We start from the raw sequence: 10,621 nt of genomic DNA, 5'->3' as shown, positions 1-10,621 counted from the left end.
ATGTATAAAATTTGCATGTTACGAAGTTGAGAACAATTTCTTAATTGGATCCGTAAATAACAAATAAGCTCCAATCCAGCCCGGCCTAAAAGACCCAAAGCCATTGCGGCAGCGGGCTTAGTCGAGCCGCACGATCATTTCACATAACTAACTGCAACCAATTTCAAGCCTTTACTCTAACAAATGATTGAATTTTATTTATAAAAATAATATGAAAATAGTTGGGTTATAGTGTAAATTTACCATCATATTATAAATGAATATTAAAATTATTACTATATTTTATTTTCGTTATATATTGAAAAATATGAGTAAATTTGTCATTCATTTATTATGTGATTGAATTTTATTAAAATTTTCCATTGTTATTTTTAATCAATTTTTACCTCTCAATATTAATTTTGATTATTTAAAATATAATCTGATAAGAAAAATTATTTTAAATATTTTATTTTAATAATTAACAACAAATATTAAAACATAAATAAATTCAATTTCAAATTCAACTTCAAAATAAAAATATAAAAAATAAATTTATTTTTATAAAATAACTATTTTATTTAAATTTAATAGTATATTCATTAACTTATCATTGTTAATTATTAAAATAAAATGTAATAAATATTTTATTAAATTTTATCTTTTCAAATTATTTTAAATTAAATTTGAATAGTTAAGTTCAATAAAAATTTGCCATAATTTGCATCCGGTAACATACCAGCAAGAGTCTCTCATTGTTCTCATATATTGACAATTTTGACATGATCCAAGCAAATTTTAGTTTTGTCTCCTAAATTTTCAAACCTCTTGGGTATCTGTCTTGTATTGATTGTAGTACTATTCATCTTTGTTTAAATAGGATTAGATTGAGAATCAATCAAGAGGTTTGATTTGAAAAATGACCTTGAATCGATTAAATTGAAAATTAACACAAGCTAATTGAATTGAAATTCTGACTAATTCAACTATCAATTCAATTTAGAAAACATTATATTGTATGTGGCTTGTAGGTGATCCCTCGATTGCTTGTAAACCTTCTTTCTACGAGTGAAAGTTCCATTTTGACAAAAAAAAAAAATGGGAGTAATAGCCTTGGGATCCTTGTTTCTAGCTTATCATGTGTGATTCTTTTCAAATTTATTTTGATTTAAGTACTCATTCTATATGAATTGAGTTGGAATTTATTCTTATTAGGTATGTATGTAATGGTTAATTCAAATTGTAGTTACATAAATCTATTAATTGTAATTATAATTGTAATTGTAATAGTAAATTTTAAAATGAGTTAATATTTAGCACGTTGATATTGTATATTTTTATTCCACAAGTAATTTTAAAAGTTTATCATGTGTCTCTTTTTTTTTATATATTTATTTTTCTCCATGCTTTATTATACCATTATGGGACACTTGTCATCGCCCTGGTCCTACTTGTGGAGTCTAAAAACTCAAGTGGCAATATACCGGCTAAATTAGCCATATATGTTAGTTTTTTTTAATTGGCCTTTCAGACTTTAGTTTTTTTTAAATTAGGGAAATAGGTCGTTTTTGGAGAGAGTGCGTGAAAGCGTGTCTAGTTGGGCTACTTCTTTTTTTTTTTTTGTATTTGCCACCGTCTACTAACATTCATATAGTGGAAAAATTGCTACTTTAAGCACTACTTCAAGTATCAATTACAATTTCTCTGGCGGTTGAACTTTTACCATTTTTACAATTTAGTCCATGTGCCTTAATTATTCACTAGTTTGATAAGTGTACTTATCCAATGTTACATATTTCATATAAAATTTTATATATAGAAAATTACGTATAATTTACATTAGAATTTAAAAAAAGACAAATATGAGTTACAACAAAAATATAAAAAAATTGATCATTTTTTTATTTATGTCATTTATATTTACATCACAATAAGTAAATGAAAAATACATCATCGATGTCGTCGGGCCGAATGTGTGCCACAGGACAGTGGTTGATTGGGGCGTGTAGGATTTCTACCCATAACTAGTGGTGTCAACTCCTCCTTTTGATTGTGATCATTGTAGTCATCTTCATCTCTACCATCGTCTTTATTTTTGTCTCCACCATCGACTTCATCTTCGTCTCCGTTGCACTCCTTCGTGCTTGAGTGTGATGCCGTCCCAGCCTCCCATCGTCTGTCTTCCACTCCATGGAAAGGTGGTTGCACTGATGACCCACCTCGATAAAATAATGACGCATGGGTGTTTGTGACACTATCGGTGAATAACCATACGATGTCGCAAAACCCGAATACGTCAATATTGATGTGGGTATTGATATTGGCATTGATGTCAACATCGGTGTCGATACATGTGTCGGCATCTATGCTAGTAATTGCGTCGGTATCGAGGTGTAGTATACTAGGGACGAAGGTGTAGATGCAAGGTGCTACAATGGTGCATAGTGTGGTGCAAAATGCGGTGCTTGTGAATAAAACATGGGGTTAGCGAAATGAATAGGAACAAATTGAGATGTGGTGCAGACATTGGTGGCATTTGTTGGGATAGAATCGTGGACAAAACCATCGCGCCACCTCCTCTAGACCTACACTACTAGGGCGATCGCCGTGGCCTCTTTTAACGAAGTTGCCTACTCTTCACCTCCACTGATAGTAGATATGGATTGTCAGTAACTCTGAACCAAAGCATGTACTCCAAACAGGCTATTGTGTCCGATGAGAAAAAAGGGTTCACGAATGGGTAAGAATTTCATTATACAATCCCAAATGTTGATGAACTCCTTTTGGTAATCTCGCCAATTTTCGTCAGTGTTCCCCCACAAATCAAGGTTGTGCAGTATTTCCATGTCTCGCAGTGGCAGTAAAAGTTTTTGCCTCCACTAGAACTGCCGCATCACTCAATCCGATTTGTGCATTTCCATCACACATACACTATCAATGAAACCTTCGCGTCCCACATACTCCAAATAGCAAAAAATTTGGGTGGGACACATTCTATGATATCCGGATTGATGTATGGCATCCATTCAAATTGCAGCACACAATTATAAATTCAGTTATGTATGAAATTTTAAATTTCAAACCATTGCATAATTATTATAGCTTTGAAAAAAAATCAATAACTAACCTTGGCTTCCGAGCGTTGATGTAACAACTCATTTTCAATGGTGTCGAAAATAATGGTTTTGATACCACAAATCAAACTAATGAGTCTGTAATTATTATTGTTAAATTCATACAAGTCAAATATAGTTTTATATTGAATTTTGAATTTTATAATTTAATAATTTTAGCTCTTTGAACAAATGTTTAAAAACAAATTGTTTGTTCCGAAAGTTAAGTGATTTCAGAAAATGAGGTTCGAGACCTCATTTTTGTATATCGAGTCTGTAGGTATTTACAGAGTTATTATATTGGTATGTGAAAGTTCAGTTCAGGAATTTTATTTTATGGTTAGTTAATTAAGTAAAAAGGGTTAAATCGTAAAAGATGTAAAACTCGATCACTATTTAATTTTATTAGTTAAATGACTCAATCAATAAATGTGCAGGGGTTTATGATGTAATTTGACCATAATTAAGTATATTAGATGGTTGGTGGAGATTTTTAGTTGAAATTAAATTAGTAAAATGTAAATTAAGTAAAGTAATTAAGAATATAAAAATGAAAATTATCATCTTCCACTTAGCATTTTTTCCACCGAAATAAGAGAAACAAAAGCTTGATAAGCCATTTTTGATAGCTTAAGGCTCGTCCAACATTAGATTCATGCATGTAACTGTATTTTTATCCCTTTTTTTATAATTTTTATGTTTTTGTGATCATTACAATTAGGTTCAGTTCACCGGTACCTTCTTTTTTGAAACTGTTAAAGATTTTAAAACTTACCATTGATGAATATTATATGCTATTGATAGAAAGTGGTAAATTTGGAAGCTATGAAATATTTAAGGATTATTTTATAAAGTGATTTTATTAATTTTGATCATAATAACTAAATTGTTAATATCATGAAATTAATATGTAATTTTCATGATTTTTTATAATAGGTGGCTGTAATTGAATGTATTTGAAATTGGTTTAAAGTTTAAATTCCAAATTTGAAAGTTATGATAAGTTTGATTCTAAGGACTAAATTGAATAAAATGGAAAAGTTTAAGGAAATTGTGTAAAATGAAATTAAAATATTATAAACATGAATTTGAGTATTATTATGAGATTTGTATTGATATTTTGAATCTTAACTATTATATAGATTAAGTTATTGACCTAGACAAAAATAAAAATTGTCGAATAGTCCCTCGTATCTAAAGTGTTACCATTTTGTTAGGTAAGTTCATATGACTTACGTGATTTCAAATTGTTGTTAAATTATGTTAATTATTTATATATATAAGCTATTGTAAGTTGGAATCGAACTATTTGGTAATGAATTGGATTGAATTGATTTGTGATACAATTCTGATGGACATAGTAAAAGTCTCATATACAAGATTTCAGATTGGTTTCCGACTGAACCGAGATCCAGCATTTGTTGCGAACTTAGATATACATTAAACAAATTTAGCCTAGACTAGTAATCTGTTGTTGTTTTAAAGGTTTAGTCTAGACTGATAACCTTACATGTATTTATGGCCCTAATCAATTTATTTTCTATGTTGTCAAAGGTTTAGCCCGGATGGGTAACTTGACACATATATTTTTATATGCGATTAGCTCGGATGATCATAAGATAGTATTTGCACTCGTATATTGAGTTTCTTTTATAAAGTTCTATTCAAAGATAAATAGTGTGCATTTGTGATGTTAATGTGGATGAAATATGAACTTTGGATATCTGTATGTACATTACTTGTGACATCCCTAAATTGACCCTAGTCGGAAAGTGGTTTCGGGACCACTAAACCGAGTCATAATAATAATTAACCATCATAATTGATGCTCATTATATGTATATATGCATGTGTGAAAATTTCATGTTTGGATTTTGTTAATTGTAAGTGAATTTTTATCAAATAGGACTTATGTGAGAAAATTTAGAAATGTGCTAGGCAAATGTAAGGTGGCCTATTAATACATGTGGGAAAGTGTTGTCCTTGCATGTCAAATTAGCCAAAATGAAGCATGATGGCCGGCCATGCTATGGGTGGAAACATGTCTCCAACATGTTAGACTAGTGATGCATGTAGGAAACAATAAAATAAGAAAGTTAGCATTAAAGAAATGGAAAAAAGAAAATGATGATAACAAAAAAAAAAAAAGAGTGTGGATGCTTTCCCCCCCCTTGCCGTACATGAGAGAAACAAAAAGCAAAGAAAGAAAGAAAAAAAAAGGGGGTGTTCATTCTCTCATTTTCTCCTTGCTTGGCGAATATACTAAGAAGAAAGGGGGGAAAAGCTTGAGAAAATCAGCCATGGAGCTTACTAGACTAAGGTGTTTTGATACAAGAAGGTATGTTTTATGCCACTCTTGAAAATGCATGCATGATTTGGAGGATTGGTTCAAAATTTTCCTTGAATCTCAAATCGAAACTAAGTTGTTAGGTGAGTTAAAATTCGCCATGCATGTTGTTTTCCTTGGTGAGTGTTTTGATGTTGTTGTGATGAAAGCATGGAAATGAGTAAGTTCAATGTTTAACAAAAGGAAATTTTGTGCCATTGAGTTCTTGTTGTTATGTGTGTGTGCATGAGTATTCGCCATGCTATAGAATTTATGTTGCAACATGATTAATGCTTAATGAGATGTATAATAGTACTTGTGAATGAGCTTGAGAGTATTTAAACAATTAGACATGAAAAGGGTGGTAATGAGGCTGAAAAATTGTTGGATGGTTAATTGGGTAAGGAATGAAGCATTCGCCATATGGGGTACAAATGGGCATAGGTGTTAAATACCTTGTATTAGAAACCTTGATAAATAAGTAGCAATAAATTAGGATGAGATTGAGTAAATTTTCAGCTTAGTTGTGTTAAGTATTCGCAATAACCATAATAATGCATGTGAATGCCGTATGTTTGTGTTTGATGGAGAGGTAAATTGTTTGATTTAGCTCAAGAGCAAAGGGGAACTAGATTGGACAAAGGAAAGGAGAAAGCAAACGAGTAGCCGATTTGGAACCGTTCTACCCCAAACAAGGTAAGTCATTAAGCACGTATTTGATATTGCTTAAATGATTGTAAAATTTATACAATTGTGTTTAATGGGATGATATATATATATATGAATGAAAATGTATAGGCTATTATATTTTGTCGAATTGTGGGTTGTAAACTTTAAGCCATGTGAAAATGGCCTATGTGGTCGTCGAGTGGGATGCTAGAACCTATAGCCACGAGTCTTAGAAACTCAAATTTTGATAAGGTGGCCATAATTTGTGTCATGTATGATGGATGATTAAGGCCAAGGAAAAATTCATGAAATTGGCATAGTCTACTGCAGTAACTGTTGCGGACAGCAGCAGTGAGATGAGATTGAAAAATCACTAAAAATAGTAGAAGTAGAATTAAATAGTGAGTAAATTATGGAACTGAACCTTGATGAATCTATTTTTATATGGACGAAACGAAACGACCATATGAGCAGTATACTGAGAAATATTAAGGTTCTCGTGAGACAGGGCCAGAACGGTTTCTGGGTCCCCTGTTGCGACTTTGAAAATTTACGATAAATTATCCAGAAAGAATTAGGAGTCATGCCTTATATTTACAGATTCCATTTTGAGTCTAGTTTCATTAGAAACAAACGGTACCAGTATTAAAGCCCTGTACAGAGAGATATTCAAGTTGTAACACGCGAAGGTCAGAGCAGTCGGTCCCTGTAACATGGGTGACTTTAACTAATAAACTGTACCAATTGGCCCAACCAAAAATTCTAAAAATAAATCCATGGATGGGTATATGAGTCTAAATTCAGGGAAAATTTACGAAACCAGTTTCCGAGTTTTGAAACTCGAGATATGATTTTTAAGGCGACGGTGACGCAGTTTTCCAGCCTGACTGGTAATGTCAAATTGGTTGGTATCTTGAGAGGGTTTGGCCGTTAACCCCTCGTGTCCGACACCGGTGTCGGTCACGAGTTAGGGGTGTTACAATTTTATTGGTATCAGAGCTATGGTTTAGTCGGTTCTAGGACTACCATAGCGCGTGTGAGTCTAGCTATACATGCCAAATTGTTAGCGCTTAATAATGTGATGACTTCTGACGGTTGGAATTTTTGTTTTGATTAGCAATGGAACCCGGGGTAGAGAGACCCTTGGCGGATGACGTTGAAAGTGTAACGGCTACTCCTGCGCAAGGGACACCGCCTGCTGAGCCTCGATCATCCGCGAATAATCAAAATGAAGGGGCGAAACAAGCCTTCTTCACCATGATGAATGAGTGGGTCGCGCAATATGCCCGAACCAACCCGGCTGTCCAACCATTCCCGAATTTAAATACTCCACCCCAAGAGCCCGCAATGCCTCCAGTTACTGATCCTGTGAGGCTGAGTAAACCACCTGTGGACTTGATTAGGAAGCGTGGGGCCGAGGAGTTCAAGGCCATAGTTACTGATGATGCCGAAAAGGCCGAGTTCTGGCTCGATAACACCATTAGAGTGTTAGATGAACTGTCATGCACACCCGATGAATGTCTTAAGTGTGCTATATCCTTGTTGCGAGACTCAGCTTACTATTGGTGGAGGACTTTAATTTCCATAGTCCCAAATGAACGAGTTACTTGGGATTTCTTCCAATCCGAATTTCGAAAGAAATACATTAGTCAACGGTTCATCGATCAGAAGCGTAAGGAATTCTTGGAACTCAAGCAAGGCGGATGATCAGATCTGAATACTGAACATGAGTTCGTAAGACTTAGTCGGTATGCTCGGAGTGTGTGGCTGATGAGGTTGCGATGTGCAAAAGATTTGAAGAAGGATTGAATGAAGAGTTAAAGTTACTAGTGGGAATTTTAGAGATAAAGGAGTTCGTGACACTAGTCGAACGAGCTCGCAAGGCGGAAGAACTTGGGAAGGAGAAGAAGAAGGCTGAATTTGAAGCAAGAGATTACCGTAAAAGATCGACGAGTAAAGCTCCGTTCTCACCTGTAAAGAGGTTCGTGGAGGACACCAAGAAGTCGAGGACGATCGGGAATTTCCATTAGAGCCCGACCATTGACGGACTCGAGCTACTTCAGTAGCTAGTGTGGGCAATAATCGTCAAGAGAGACTGAATGCCCCAATGTGGAAGACGACACCTAGGTGAATGTTGGGGTAAGTCTGTTAATAGGGCTGTTATGGATGCGGTTCAAGGACCACTTCATTAGAGATTGCACGAGCTAGATGAGAGGAATAAGACGCAAGGTGCAAGACCTAGTGGAACGACAATTTGGAGGTAGGCCCCGAGAATCTCTGGAGGTAGGGGTGGTAATCGAGAGGAGCCTCTAATCGGCTGTCCGATCCGAGACCGTGCTCTGCTAGAGCATATGCCATCCGCGCACGAGAGGAGGCATCCTCCTTGACGTTATCACTGGTACTTTTACTCTCTTTGATACTATTGTGATTGCATTGATTGACCCGGCTCTACTCACTCATATGTATGTGAAACCTTAGCATCCAAAGAAGACTCTACCGTTGAGTCTCTTGAGTTCGTAATTCGAGTGTCAAACCCTTTGGGTCAATACGTGCTCGTTGATAAAGTGTGCAAGAGATGCCCCTAATAATTCGAGAATCTGTTTTTTACCGATCGATGCTTCTACCATTTAATGAATTCGATGTTATTCTTGGTATGGATTGGTGACCGTACATGATGCAAATGGTGGATGCAAAAGGAAAACCATTGATTTGAGGAGTGCAAATAATGAGGTAGTCCGAGTCGAGTCTCATCGATTTAAAAGGAGCGCCAATGATAATATCTTCTATGACCGCTCGGAGGTATGTGAAAAAGGGGTGTGAAACATACCTTGCGTATGTGTTTGGAAGTAAATAGACGGAAAGGAAACTCAAATCGGTACCAGTGGTTTGTGAGTATTCAGATGTTTTTCTTGAGGAGTTACCGGGATTGCCACCGGTTCGAGAAGTGGAATTCGGCATCGGTTGTACCGAGTACTACGCCGATTTCAATAGCCCCGTATCGTATGGCATTAACGGAATTAAAGGAATTGAAGGTTCAATTGCAAGAATTGACGGATAGAGGTTTATTTCGACCGAGTTTTTCTCCATGGGCGCTTTGTATTGTTTGTGAAGAAGAAGGACGGAACCATGAGGTTGTGCATTGACTATCGTCAACTCAATAAAGTGACGATAAAGAATAAATATCCATTGCCACGAATTGACGATTTGTTTGATCAATTAAAGGAGCCTCGGTGTTTTCAAAGATAGATTTGAGGTCGGGTACTATCGGTTGAGGGTCCGAGAATCGGACATACCCAAAACCGCTTTTAGAACGAGGTACGGTCACTACGAATTCTTGGTGATGCCGTTTGGGCTCACTAATGCCCCTGCGGTGTTTATGGATTTAATGAATAGAATTTTCAGGCCATACTTAGATCGGTTCGTAGTTGTATTTATCGATGACATTTTGGTCTATTCGAGAGATGAAACTGAACATGCTGAAAACCTGAGGCTAGTGTTGCAAATCTTACGAGATAAGCAGTTATACGTAAAGTTCAGTAAATGTGAATTTTGGTTGAAAGAGGTTAGCTTTTTGGGGCACGTGGTGTCCGTGACGGTGTCGTCGGTGGACCCGAACAAAATTTTGGCCATAGTCGATTGGAAACCACCAAGGAATGTTACCGAAGTTAGGAGCTTTTGGGGCTTACCGGTTATTACCGACGATTCGTAAAGGTTTCTCGACGATAGCCACGCCAATGACGGCTTACTCCAAAAGGATGTTAAGTTCGAATGGACGGAGAAATGTCAGAAAAGTTTCGATCAACTGAAAGCTTATTTGACTGAAGCCCCAATTCTAGTGCAACCCGAATCGGGCAAAGAGTTTGTCATTTATAGTGATGCATCCCTACTTGGGTTGGGTTGCGTATTGATGCAAGAAGGGCGAGTTGTGGCCTATGCGTCGAGACAATTAAAGCCATATGAGAAAAATTATCCAACCCATGATCTCGAATTGGCTGCCATCGTGTTCGCCTTAAAGATATGGCGACATTACTTATTTGGTGAGAAGTGCCATGTGTATTCGGATCACAAAAGTCTCAAATATTTGATGACTCGAGAGACTTAAATCTACGACAAAGACGATGGCTCGAGTTGTTAAAAGATTATGAACTCGTCATTGATTATCACCCGGAAAGGCTAATGTGGTTGCGGATGCCTTAAGTCGAAATCACTTTGTTTGCTTTCTGAGCGATGAATGTACACTTGTCTATTCTACCCGACAATGTGTTAGTAGCGAATTAAAGGCCAAACCATTATTGGCTCATCAAATTGTGAAACTCGAAAGTTGATGAGGAGTTGCTTGCAAACGGGTGAGTGTGTTCGAACAAGGAATCGAGTTTCAAATTGATGATGACGATTGTTTGAGGTTCGAAGTCGTCTGTGTGTTCCAAAGAATTGAACTTATTTCGATAATTCTAAATGAAGCCCATTGTAGTCGAATGTCAATCCACCCGGTAGTACTAAAATGTACAATGACCAAACGCCAATTTTGGTGGCC

Source organism: Gossypium arboreum, chromosome 12, assembly GCF_025698485.1.
Source record: "Gossypium arboreum isolate Shixiya-1 chromosome 12, ASM2569848v2, whole genome shotgun sequence".
NCBI classification, from domain to species: Eukaryota; Viridiplantae; Streptophyta; class Magnoliopsida; order Malvales; family Malvaceae; genus Gossypium; species Gossypium arboreum.
This window is presented reverse-complemented; position numbering follows the sequence as displayed.